This window comes from Aulonocara sp. 'chitande type north' Nkhata Bay, linkage group LG14 (genome assembly GCF_057382095.1).
Source record: "Aulonocara sp. 'chitande type north' Nkhata Bay isolate Kocher_YH1m ecotype deep benthic linkage group LG14, A_spYH_male_GT1.1, whole genome shotgun sequence".
Lineage (NCBI taxonomy): Eukaryota > Metazoa > Chordata > Actinopteri > Cichliformes > Cichlidae > Aulonocara > Aulonocara sp. 'chitande type north' Nkhata Bay.
Window position 1 is genome coordinate 35,417,099 of NC_141357.1, and position 14,267 is coordinate 35,431,365.

At 40.5% G+C, this 14,267-nt stretch overlaps 1 protein-coding gene across 6 annotated transcripts in view; it reads left to right on the forward strand.

The window, feature by feature from the left end:
• The window catches only part of sptbn4b (spectrin, beta, non-erythrocytic 4b), a 95,226-nt gene that overhangs the window by 60,136 nt on the left and 20,823 nt on the right, over positions 1–14,267 (forward strand). The gene's annotated exons all lie outside the window — the stretch shown is intronic.

The window sequence follows — 14,267 nt, forward strand, 5'->3', positions numbered from 1 at the left end:
TGGTCTCTTTTTTTCTCTGTTGTTGTTGTTGTTGTTATATTTTAACATGTTCAAATTATGAACATGAGTGCCCACTCCGATTAGGGACGAGTTCCTGCCCCAAGTGGAGGAGTTTAAGTATCTTGGGGTCTTGTGATGGGAGAAGGGAGCGGGAGATCGACAGACGGATTGGTGCAGCGGCTGCAGTGATGCGGACGCTGTATCGGTCTGTTGTGGTGAAGAGAGCGCCGAGTGTAAAAGCAAAGCTCTCAATTTACCGGTTGCTCTACGCCCCTACCCTCACCTATGGCCACGAGCTGTGGGTAGTGACCGAAAGAAAGAGATCGCGAATACAAGCGACGGAAATGGGCTTCCTCCGAAGGGTGGCTGGCCTCTCCCTTAGAGATAGGGCGGGGTTCAGAGTAGAGCCGCTGCTCCTCCACATCGAAAGGAGCCAGTTGAGGTGGTTCGGGCATCTGACAAGGATGGGCGAGGTTTTCCGGGCATGTCCCACCGGGGCAGACCCAGGACACGCTGGAGAGATTATATCTCTTGGCTGGCCTGGGAACACCTTGGTGTTCCCCCGGATAAGCTGGAGGAGGTGGCTGGGGAGAGGGAGGTCTGAGCTTCTCTGCTTGGGCTGCTGCCCCCGCGACCCAGCCCCGGATAAGCGGAAGAAAATGGATGGATGGATGGATGTTCAAAATAAACGTACAAATAACAAATAAATAAATAAATACATTCATATAGCACCAAATTACAACAATAGTCACCTCAAGCAACATTTTATTTAAAGTTGAAGACACTACACTATTACAGAGAAAATCCTAACAATCAAATGACCCCTGAGCAAGCATTTAGTGACAGTGGGAAGAACAAACTCCCTTTGAACAGGAAGAAACCTCCGGCAAAACCATGCTCAGGCAGGGCCTGACAGTGAGGGGAGGGGGGCATGCTGTGGAAGAGAGCCAGAGAAAAAATGTGCATCATGGGAATCCCCCAGGATCCAGGGTCACCCGATCCAGCAGTAACTATATGCTTTATCGAAAAGAAAAGTTTGAAGCCTAATCTTAAAAGTAGAGAGGGTGTTTGGCCTGAAAGCTGAAGGCGCTGCCTCCCATTCTACTTTTAAATATTACGTGAACCACAATTAAACTAGCATCTGAGAGCAAACTACTCTGCTGGGTCCTTAAGATAAGATGCGGTCTGATTATTCAAAACCTTTTATGGGAGAACACAGAATTTTGATTTATTTGATATTTCAGGGGGAGATGTTATCAGGACGTGCTCAGACCTCAGACAGCTCCCTGAAAGTGAACAGTTTGCCCTTAAAATATAAATATATTGATTTTCCATCAGCTGCCTTGATCTGAGTGTCCACGCAGTTTAAACATGGATTTACACTGTAATCATTTGATTGGCTGATTAGATGATCAATTCAGACTTGATGAAGGAGCATTTGTGCTGCTGATAGATTGCATTGGTCATTAGTGAAATGAATTGGCTGAGTCTGTGTTTATAAATTAACTTATTGTTAGAAGCTCACCAATCCCATCCTCTTTTTTTCTTTTTTGCTAATTTGCTGCACTTAGACAGTAAATCTAGGCCTAAAAAAGCCCCGAAAAGACTTTTAAAAATAAACTCTATGAGTCAAACGATGTTTACTCAGCTCTGTGTGTCTTTTAGCAACACACCCACAATGCATTTCAGTTTAGAAGTGTTTTTAACCACTAAACCGTGCGATTATATCTTTGTAAAACTCAGGACTTGACTGTGTGTGTGTGAAAAGACCTCGATGAAGACTAAAGTATCGATCTTCCTTCAGTTTGGATGTGCGACTGGGTGACGTGGGATAACCCAGCAGATCATCACGAAGCACTGTGTGCCTCGTCAGCTTGCTGTGACGTCAAGCCGCCAGCAGCAACTGGAGCAATGCGTCCCCTCTTTCCTGTACTGGCGACGGTTGCCAAGCAACTGCTGCCCAGTCCCCTCTTACTTCTCCCCATCTTCCCTCCTCTCCTCGTAGAGCTCATGTGTGAAGGTCATCCCTCCATCCCTCCCCTTCTCACTCACTCTGGGTGCTTTACGTTCTGCTAATTCTGCTTCCTCGTGTCTGCCTTTGCGGCTTTGTGACCTGGAAAATCGATTGAGGTCCACCATCATTTAGGATGCTTAAATCCTTTTAAAATGTTGGATAAGAGATGAAGAGCACAGAGTGAGGAAACAAATTCATCCCATGTAAAGTAATTCACAACACCCATCTGATATGAATCAGATTAAGGATGAGTGATGTGATCAGAGCGGACAGTAAAAAGGAACCACCTGCACCTCTGCTGTTAGTAGGAGATCCCGAAACAGAAACCCAGAAAACAGAAGTACAAGTAACACACGGCAACAATGTGACAGGGAGAACGACGCGACTACAAATACACACGAAGCTGATTAGACACACAAACTGATAAAGGTTTAAAAGTGGGAAACCTGACACAGGTGGAACAAGAATAAGAGGCCACACGAGTCATGCAAGGGAGGGAAAAATCACAAAATGAAACTGGACGAGGAAACATGGAAGACACACCAGAAGGACATGAATACAAGAAACATGAGAGAGAATGATAATAAAAATCAAAAACATAGATCAGGAACTTGACAGATAATCAGTGTTATTTACTCCACCTGTCTGTAGTTTTAATGCCACAGCTCACTGTTGTATACATTTCTACAGTTGTGGTTATTATTGTTAGCTGTTTAAACAGTAGTAAAAGGGCACCGAACTATCTGTCACAAGTGATTTTATTCTGGTTATATCATTTATACTCTGATTTAACTTTCAAAAATAAACAAAGGGAGGATTGAAGTGCTCGTGGGCAGCTGCTTTTCAGTCCGACAGGTATCATCTGGCTGGTTAACACATGATGCAATTACTGTTTTCAGGTGGAGTGAGATTTAAAGTTTATTTGGCAAAAATCTGACCTTCCAAGTATTATTTAGAGTTTGTCTTTTGCCAGAATCCCCAAATATAAACTTAAAATATGACTTCTTCTGAAGAAAAAATGCATTTGTTGTCTTCTTTGGTTATACTTTTGCCAAATGATATTGTTTGTTGCCATGACTCCTCGGTATGTCCATAGTCAGTGTAGAAGCATCAGTAATCAGATGCCAGACATTTGCGTTTAAACAATCATCTTTTCTCATTTCTAAACATTTGACAGGTGGCATCTCCTCAAAATGACTCAGGAGAGAGAAAGACGTCCTAATTCTTAATCACACTGACTCCATTCTTGCGTCTCCTCTTCCTCCATCTTTCTGTCAATGTCAGAAAATCTGAGACGACTGAGATGGACGAGCCATTATAGCCATAGGTAAAGCTCCCTCTCGCTCAGTCTCAGTGTAAGACACAAAGGTCTTGGTGTACTGGCATTCAGCTTGCTGCAATAGATGTTAGTGTAGTGTAGTATAGAGGTCCAAATCTAATAAGCTGAGGTTTGCAGTGTTCTGAATGTATAATGTAGTGTCTAATCAATAGCCGTACTGTAGCTGCAGGATGACTGGGCTTCCTGATGACAGGCCGGATAAACAAATCTAAATATGTGTGGCTTATAATCTCTGTAGTGAAGTTTGTGAATGGATGGCCTGAGTGACAATTAAAAGTCAAAGCTTGAAGACAAAAGGGGTGTACTAAACAGAAACAAAGAGCACAGATGTAATAATATGGTTTTGTTGAGCTACTAGTGCAGGTTTCTTCTTTCCGACTGCAAATAAAACCTGCGACTTTCTATTTACAGGGTCAGAATTGATGTAACTGCCATCTGCGCGCTTTAAGACGATGTACTGTTTGTAAAGAGCTGCCGAGTCATTCTGTAATGTCTGTGATGTAGCTTCACTGTGATGGATCCAAAACAGAGGCTGCTCGCTGTTAGTGGAGATTTGGTTCAGTTGCAGCAGATTGTGCTTATCAGTGTGTGCGTGAGCGTGTGGGGGGGGGGATGTGTGAATGCACAGTCAAAATACCCTCTTAACCCACCCAGTTGCTCGCCCAAAACCCACTGGGCTTTTGAATCCTGTCCTCGTCACTTATTATCCTTGACAGTTAATTGGCCTCATTAACTCGTTAAGAATGGCAATCTGAGCGTCTGCTGCTGGAACCAAGTTTCACACACTCTCTACGTTACATCACGGCTGACTGGAGCTGATTGGTTTGTGGTGAATGTACCAAGAGTACAATAGAAATAAAAAATCACTAATCATCCACCATTGCAATAGATTGCAAATACCAGAAAACAAAGAAAAGTCAAATAGTAGCCTGTGTTATATCTCACCCGCAGTTCCGGCTTTGACAGCCTTTGAAGTAAGATCAAAATGTAAAAAAAAATACGTTAGACCGTGAAGCAAAACTCTCAAAAGTAAGAATCTCACTATGTCCTGGGTCGACACAGAAAGCACTGTTTTTATATGGTTGGAGAAATAACTAAGTGTGGTTTTAACTACACTTCAGACTTGCTCTGCAGCTGTAATATTGCATAACCTGAGCAATTTTAGTAACGTTTTTGCACTATATGCACACTGTACCCTGTTTTACTCTTAGAGTGCATATTTTTATTCTCTTCTGTCATTTCATTTATATCTCTTTATTTCATTGTATAGAAAAGTTGCATATTGAATCTCATTCTTAACTGTACACTGATAAAGTTTTTTTTTAAACTGTGGAATAGATGACAGGACAAAATGTGCGCTGAAAATCTCAAAACTAATAACAACAGCAACAAAACATTTGTACATAATTGCATATTTAATGAAAATTATGTGTGAGTTCTATGTGTATGTATGTGAATGTGCATTATGTGGATATTTAAGACATATAATTCAAACAATTACAACAATATAATAGGACCAATATCATCAGTAATTATAATACCACCACCACTAGTGCTGCTACTACTACTAGTAGTAGTGATAACAATAATAGTAATAATAATAAAGAAATTAATGACTCTATAAATATTAATAATGATAAATGGGGGAGGCGGGTTGCAGGTGGGATCTGGGAGAACTATGATCCAAAACTGGACCAAAGCTTCACAAGCACAGGGAGAATATGCAAACTCCACAGAGAAGGGCTCTACACAGTGATAACCACTGAGTCACTGTGATGCCGGTCATGATGCATCCACTGTTTGAAGCATAAAACAGAAATATCAGGAAAATCTATAATCTCCTGTTAAGTAAAACAGGGTTTGTTTTGTGTATTGTGCACTTCTCTCTATGAGTCAAGTTTAATTGTGGCTACAGGATTGAGAAACCACTTTCGATACGCTTGCATGCGTTTTTGGACTCGTGTTTTCTTCTGTGTTTTCACTGTCGTGTTGATGTTAGAAGTGGATAATGACATGCAGTGTATCGAAAGCTTAGACCAAACTGGTCTAAGCACTCAGAATGAGCACTAAAAGACTAAAAGAATACAATGAATAAGAACAGAAGGATGGAAATGTTGTCCATTATCCATTTATATTGTTTTGCCCTCTAGTTAAGGCGGGCTGAATCAGTTTCTTTGGGCTGGAGGCAGGTGGTTGACCCCTGTTCTGTGATTTGTGTTAGATTTCACTTCCTGTGTCTCATTTTCCCAATTAGTGTCAGCAGTCTTCTGACCTGTTTCCTCTCCCATCGTTACCTGGCTTGTGTATAGATATAGATTGACCTGTGTGATTCCTCCTGTTGGGTCTGTGTTTCCACATCCCCGCTAGTTTAGAAACTTATTCTCGTTAACGACAAAAACAAGACGAACATCTTTTACTTGCTAGCAAGGGAGGCACCGGCCGGTGTCTCAGGAAGCACTCTGAATCCTACCGCAAAATGACCCCGACGACGGCCTCCTCTTGCTTTTGGGGAAAACAGTTCACACAATACACATCACAGCAAAAGCACCTCCCTCTGTAAAACCCCCCAATGGTTCTAAGACAAGGCACTGTGTGTGTGTGTGTGTGTGTGTGTGTGTGTGTGTGTGTGTGTGTGTGTCTCACTGCATGACTTCCTGCTCACGAAAAGGATCATAAAAGTAGGAAGCAACATCACAAGAAACAGATCTTCTAGATAGAATGTATCTGCAATAAAACCTCCCCCAGCACAGAGTGGCTGGAGAGGTGGTCAGAGACAAAGGAATGTCTTGATCCTATAGATTGAACTCAGACCTTACAAATTTAAGAAACACAATGACAACATTCAACAATTAGACATAATACCTCCTTCCATGTTTCACTGGAGTTTCCTAGTTCTTGGATTGAATTCTCCCGCTCAGCTACCATTGGTGTTTTTGTATGTCTGGGAAGAGTTCAGCATTAAAGGTAAAAGTCCTTAATGTCCTGTATTTGGGTCCGAGTCTTGCCTGCGACACAGTTATATAACCCGGACAGTTATATCAAGAGGTTTTTAGGTTTGAACCTTCCTGTGCAAACTGTCCAAAGACATACTATGTTATGCTCCCCAGGATGTCTGCACTGCAACCCTGATATTCCTAGCCTTCAAAGACAGCTCTGTGTCAACTAGCAGATGGTGTAAACCTAAATCAGCAAAACTGTCCAATTAAGTTTTCAAATATGAAATGTCTGAAAGCAGCAATGCATCAGAATTATTTACATTTTCTGATTAAAATCCTTCTATTGTGGCTCTGAATCTTTGTGTGCATGCCAAAGGTGTTTTCTTGAATGACTTACTCATACTTCATGTTTATACTATAAGCAATAAGTAACAAGAGACAGTCGTTATTCTGCTCTGCAGCCTCTGCAGCAGCACATAAACCTGTTCTCTGTGGTTGGAGCAGCCCTCCAGCTCACATCACATCTCTAAAGCAGAATAAGGGCTCCTGTCAGCTGCTGTAGACCTCCATGGTGGAGCTGGAGTCCACCCGACCACAAGAAAAAAGACCTTGTGGAGAGGTAGCTGAATGACTTCCAAGACCTCCAAAACAGCAGACAGGAAGGATTGAAGCTAGCTAATTTTTAAGTGAGAACAAACATAGCAAACAGAGTCCTGCATGCTGTGTAACTGAAATGGGAAAAAATGCATTTATTTTTAATGTTTCTGTGTTAGACTTTCATCAGGCAAAACGGTTTGAAACAGCGTCCTACAAATTCCTCTCGTCTCCTGTTTATGAAGTGGATGTTTGCAAAGATAAACCTAAAATGCTAACTAGCAAAATACAGGATGTAAGAAACACAGGTAGCTAACCCAAGTTAAGTCTGAGTAAAGTCTTATTAGGTTCATACAATTTAAGTGCCTGCCCAGTCCTGGAGCACTTTTGGCTTTCTAATGCTCTCGAGCCAAAAGGGCACTCAGCAGATGGATGAAGTCCTTCTTTTCCTACAGTCAAAGTGACGCTTTTACAGCAGCACAGAGGAACAAATGGGGGCATTTTTAAGGTAGATGGAAGAACAGCCGTCCTCTTTCTCTGTATTTGTGCATTTTCTGGATGGTATGTGGACATTTGTGCATGTGTGAGTGAGTGCATGTAGTACCCCACAGCAGGCTGCCTTTATCATCAGCTTTTCTTATGAGCAACAGCATGAGTAGTGGAATCATGTGTTGATATGAATAAATGAGTCTGCAATTACAGTTTGGAGGAAAATATACCCTCTGCATAGTGTGCAACCCTACAGAAACCCTGCGACGGTCACGCAGGTCTCCATTTAAGTGCAAGGTGTCAAAAAATCACATGACCAGTGCCTCAGTTTCATATTATATATACCAGCCATCACATTCTTTCCATCACCCCAGGTCGCTGCCATTGGATATTTCTTTTGAAGAAGTAATGTTGATTTGTAGTTGTATCTCCTTGAAGACTGTGGACACGTAGCAAATATTATAAATATGTTTTCAGTCTTTAGACTTCATTGGACCCTGTGTTTGGTTTCTTACCTTATGTCAGAGTTGACCAAGAGTTGACATTAAAACTTCAACCTGGATTGAAGTAAGCAGTTCCATTTGGCTGGACGAGCAGATTTTTTTTACATGTAAATATTGACACGGTAGCTTCAGTGGCCTGAGCGTGACAGACCCACTGACCAACAGAGCGGCAGAGGGGAGGCTCGGGAGCAGATGTCTGCTGTGAAGCGCACACCAGACAGCAGAATGAGGATGATCTGTTGCTGTTAGCATCAGTGCTCCATCAGACTCTCCCTGTCTGTCCTGCACGACTGTACTTCCTGTTTTTCTTCACTTTACATATTCTCTCACATCCTTCTGGGTCTTAGTATTTAAATAATCTTTAATCACATCAGCATGGTGCTTTTCATCATCAGTATTTTAACCTCCTAAGACCCGAACTCTTTCATGGCATTTTGATAAATGTAAAAACAAAGAATTATGTGATTTTTTTTAATTTTTTTTATTTTTTTATTTTTTAACCTGATTTTTGTTTCTGAGAATAATGAGATCCACATATGAGAACATTTCAATACAATAGTGACAGTATAATGTCCTTGTAAGTGGACATCAGGCCCCTGTAGAGCAGAATTTAGTATTTTGGTCTAGACAGCCCAAAATGTGATGTCCACATGTGGACATCCAGGTCCTAGGAGGTTAAAAAAGAGATTTAAAGCAATATTTTTCCTTTTTAAAGTGACTTGTAGTTTGAAATAGAGATGGCACGATACCACTTTTTTATGACCGACACCGATATCATAAATTTGAAATCGGCCAATACTGATATGAATTCAAACTGTTTTTTTAACATCTTGCTGCATTTTGTATAAGTTCAAACTCAAGTTAAAAACAAAACAAAACACTAAAGCTATTCTGTTATACCTGTATGCAAAAAATACACTGCACCCAAAATATTTCATAGTTCAGCATCACTGATCAATCTAATAAACTTAAGCCTACTCCATCCTCCCTATTCTGGTATTTTAAAGAGTAAGCAACCTAACTAATAGGCTTCTAAAACTCCCAGCAAAAAAATAAAAAATAGGGAACCACCCCCCACCCTCCACCTCATGATGCTTAATCGACGTAATCAACTTTAATTTGATGCAGTGTGAAAAAAAAATGCACAGAAATCAATTATTTTTCAAGAATAATTAAATAGATTCAACATCTTTCTTCAACAGAATTGCAGACTGCACAGATGGTACCTTCCCAAAGGAAAAAGTACTATAGCTTACTAGGTTATATTAGACTTAACAATTACTATATACAGTAATGGACTTCTATATATTTTACATCAGATTAAAACTTTGGGTGTCAGATAATTATTCATTAAAAGCTCGACATTTTAAATGAGAATAAGAAAGAAAAGTATGTCTTTGTGCCCCCTTCTCCCTGTTCATGCCCTATCGGCCCCCCTGGCTAAACTTTGCTAGATCCGCCCCTGCACAGTTACCAGCCGTCAGCTGCGTAGAAAAAGATCCTGGAGTAGAAAGTAATATTAAATAAATTCTAACAACAGCTGATCAAGCTTAAACGTGCTGCTGTTGTTCAGCCGCTGGTTTCCTCTTTCTGGCGCAAAGTGAGCAATAAACAAACAAGAGAGACGGACTCGCGACAGAAAAGCCGATCAGCTGATCATTTAAGCAGTTTCATGATTGAAGTAGCAGCGGGAGAGGGAGGGGGAGAGAAGAGGTAGTCGCTCCATATTTTGGTTGTTAAGCTTAAAGCTGGAATGCTTTACAAACATTCAGAGATGAACTTACACACTTGCTTCACTTCTCTCTGGGATCACTTTCTCGGAGATGAAATGCCGGATTGGTAGCGAGGCTCAAAATGCTGAACCAGACCACCGACAGGTCTCGCACGCCACAGCCGCTCTATCACCTGATGCACACTGCTCCAACGTGCTACGGTTATGAGCCGAGTTATGCCATGTCGCAAGTTTTGTGAGGTGCTTTTTTGATATTTAATGGATCGGATTACATTTTTTATTTCTCTCCGATATCCGATCCAGTAATTTAGGTCCGTATCGGACCGATACCGATACGTAATATCGGATCGGTCCATCTCTAGTTTGAAATAATTATTTTTACCATATACGTGGATCTCATGGAGCCCCTGTCTTTTTAAAAGCAGTAAACAATTCTTTAGAGCAGTCTGAAGAGTGAGCTTTTGGCTTTGACTGGATTACTTGTATATACACTACCCTCATTATCTGAAACGTATGTATAATAATAGTATCAACATTTGTAATGCTATATACTATATATGATGTAAGCTGGTTGGTCTCCAGCTGCCCTGCAACCCTAAGCTTTGAAAGCAGTTAAGATTATGGATGAGTAGACATGAAAGAGAAGTGAAATATGTCCATTTAAACACCTTTTTCAGCCTTTTTGTAACAGAGCAGAGGTGGGTGGTGACCTGAAAGAACTGAACAGTACAGGAGGAAAACCAACCGATAGTGTCATTGTATTTTATATTAGTGCCTAATTATCTCCACTTTTTGTTTTCAGTGTGAAAAAGACACACTGTGGGCTGTGGAGGGGAGTTACGTATGAACATTGTGTGGCAGCTTCCAGCACATGGGCAGCTTTGGTCACTGGTGAACTGGCCCTCCCACATGGAGCAGTACCACTGTGTATTTGAGTCTGAAGCCCCACGGCACAATAATAATGTTCCACGTTAAATAATTCGTTGTCACGCTCCCTGCTGGCATGTTATATTTGTTAATAATGTTTATGGAGATTGCACTCTCTATGCTAAACATTGACACACCATAATCACTACTGCAAATACTGAAGAAGAGGAAAACGATAAGCAACATATTTCTGACTTTAGTCCTTTCAGAATAAAAATATCCTGACAGTTCTGACTCAGACTGAAGGCAGCTGCTGCGTAACAGATGATTTAACTCTAACTGTGACTGAGGGGTTTTAATCGGCCTTCAGTAATGGAATATTTCCTCAAAAACAACTATTTTATAATTTTATTTACTGAAATAAATTATTATTTTTGATAGCAAGGATGTTCACTTAAAGGGAGAAGTAATAGTTAGCATCAGTGCAACAGTATCCTAACGTGAAGTCTCAATCTCCAAAAAAGGTTAATGCTTTATTTCCTGTTGGCATCTGTAATCTGATCTAATGACAAGACATTATTCAACTGATTTCACAGGCTGAGTATTTCTACAGTGAGTTGACCCATCTTGTAAAGGTACTCCAAGCTCAGTGTACGGGGTGGGGCTCACACAGATTTCCCCGCTTGGCGTGGGATGTCTACAGATGCTGTCTGTATGCGCTGTGGAATACTGTGCTCCTCTCTGAACTGCAGACTCAGTTTACACAGTATGAGTAGTGTGGAGTAGCAGCTCTGAGCTAGTGGGTGAAGCTGCTCGAGCCCACACAAACCCTCCCACTCACCGCAGAGGATGGCACGCACCAGCAGCCGGAGGGACACCACACAAGAATGAACGCTGACGTAACGCACTAGCAGTGGAAAGGATCGGAAAGTGGTCTGTCTGCTTACAATTCCACTTCTCCTTCTTTGTGTTTGTGTGTGTTGATGTAAAAACAGTGCAGGATTGTGTGAAGATATTTGCTTCTTTTTCTTCTCACCTCTCCATTTGTACCCAGATAGTGGCAATTAAGTTAGCAGCTGCAGATATGGTGTGTATACGGCAGATATAGAGTACCATATGCACTACAGTATACTGTCTTCCATCCTCCTTAGTTCTAGAAGGAAGTCTGGCCACTCAGCAACCATCGGGAAACGCCGGGCACTTCTTTGGGCAGTTATTGCTAAGCATGATCTAAAATATACTTTTATATTTTAATGGACAGCTGCACAAACAACCAGTAAATAGTAGAGCATTGAGATAAATCTGATTATTGTTTCATAAATCCAGGCTCATCAATACATTTTACTTTCAAATATCAAACCTAGCTTTGTACTGTTACCTCATCAAAATGTATTTTTCGGTAGATTGTTGGTTTGGGCTGACCTTCAGTGAGTGATGTTTTTATGACCTACTCTCACTCACATTTACATCTCGGTGTTGCCTAGAGGTTCCCGTAACTGCCCTGCTTATCTCGGTGTCTGGACCGGAAGCTGTCTTATCTCATCACTGGGCTCCAGTTTCCAGTCATGATGCAGCTCTGTATGTCTGCAGATTTTATGATAACTCGAGTGAGTGAGACAGGATGTTGTCCTCTGTGGATGATGAGTCACTGCTCAAGGATACTTTAGCATCCTGGTGAAAATTCGAGGCAGTCTGAAAAGTACCACCCACCAAGAACCAAATGGTGGAAAATTGAACCTTTTCTTCAGAAAAATAGGTCAGACAACTCAAAAAAATATTTTTAAAAAATGTCCGTCCTTTCAGTTTCTGTTGCACAGTAAAATCAAATCTAAAATAAAGTTTTGCACATTTTCACATCTTTACGATTAACCCTTTTTACTTATTCTTTAAATTCAAACTGGACATGAACCTTACAGGCTATGGTTGTCTCATATTTTGCCCTCCAACAGGTGCGGTTTTCACCCATGTTTGTGGTCCTCGGAGGAACCTGAAAGGACTTTAGATATAATCTGAGAATAGACGCATTTTGATGTCAACTTTTGGTTTTGGACTGTGCATTTCGAAGCTTCAACATTAGCAATTTAGCCACTGCATGTTAATTTTTTATGCAGGATTTACCATATATTGTTCATCAAAGTTATCTGCTAGTGTTAGCAAGCTGCATCCAACACACATATGCACATATCAGCTAATTCGTGACCAGTGTTGGTCAAGTTACTTGAAAAAAGTAATCAGTAACTAATTACTGATTACTTTCCCAAAAAAGTAATCCCGTTACTTTACTGATTACTTATTTTCAAAAGTAATTAATTACTTAGTTACTTAGTTACTTTTTAAAAACACGATTTACAACCTGAAGAGGTGATAAAGCGATAGATCTTTCAGCCCAATTCTACTTTTTCTGCATAATCCATCATACAAAATGTAATCAAATGGAAAAGTCTCTTTTTTTAAACTTGTTTTATTAGTTTTAATCTTTTAACTTTATGCATCAAGCAAAAATGTAATTATATGCAACATTCTCTGACTTGAATAAATTAGTTTAACATTTAAACCTATTTTCTACACATTCCAGCACATAAAATAAAATATTTTTTGTGTTTACACTCAGTCTTTCAAATAGATGCAAGTAAAACGCAGCAGAAAATAAATAAAGTCAAAGACTCAGCGGTCCTGTTGCTCTATTTTCACCTGTAAAGCAGGAGCAGGGTAGGCGGAGGGTTACCCTGGTGCAGGTGTGCCGCGGTCAGTTGAAGAATCCGCGAGTTTCTCTGTGAGTTTCCCATTACGTCATAGCGCACTCGGTGCTTGCTTGGAAGTTTAGGGGTTTTTTTCGCTGTAAAAAGAAGTTTTCTTCCCACGCACGATGGACGCTGCCCATCTCTGTTCGTGACTAAAGCAAGAGCTTTGTGGATGGTCTGTGTCACACAGCAAGCCATAGTTTTAGTCAGATAAAGCGTAATCTTTAATGTAACTAAAAGGATACAAATGAATAAGTTATAAAAGTATTCACCCCCTGTATATTTGTTATTACGTTGTTATAAAGAGGGAGATTATCCATAGCGGTCAGAGGAGTTTTTGTAGCAGGCTTCAGTCCGTAACTTTTGACCAAGGAACTGAGATGCAAAGAAAAGCACAGTCATCCACAGTAATCCACACATTACCAAGTATTATTTATTTTATTTTTTTGATAAAGACAAGTTGGCAAGCTACGAGTGCCAGTTTGTTGTTTTTCAAAGTTAAGCTGGAATTTTAATTCCAGTGTATATCAAATAATTTAAAGTCCGTGTTCCTAAAATGGACTTTGGAAGTTTGGCCCACAGTTAATTCCTTAGATTTTTAATGCTTTTCTATGTTTGTTTATAGGAAATCCTTTGTTCTTTGTTCATATTGGGGGATGTTTTTAGGTCCCTTTCTTTCTAATAAACACACAAACCAGCACCTCATGTTCACCTGCTCCCAGACTTTTTTCATTTCGCCTCCTCAGTGAAATCCCTCCCCCATCTAATTGATATTCATACAGAGTGTGTGTGTGTGTGTGTGTGTGTGTGTGTGTGTGTAATGGTTCTGAATGGGATGAGGTACAAAAGGGGCAGAAATATGAAAAGGCGAGAGAGATGGGGGAAGGGACGTGTGGGGTAATTTATGAGGTATTTTAGTAGGAGGAGGTTTTACACACACACACACACACACACACACACACAACATTTCCACAGAATCAATATTCAAACACAGGAAGACTTGTAAATGCGATGAAGCACATTTATAAATTTATACCTGCTTCATTTTTTAT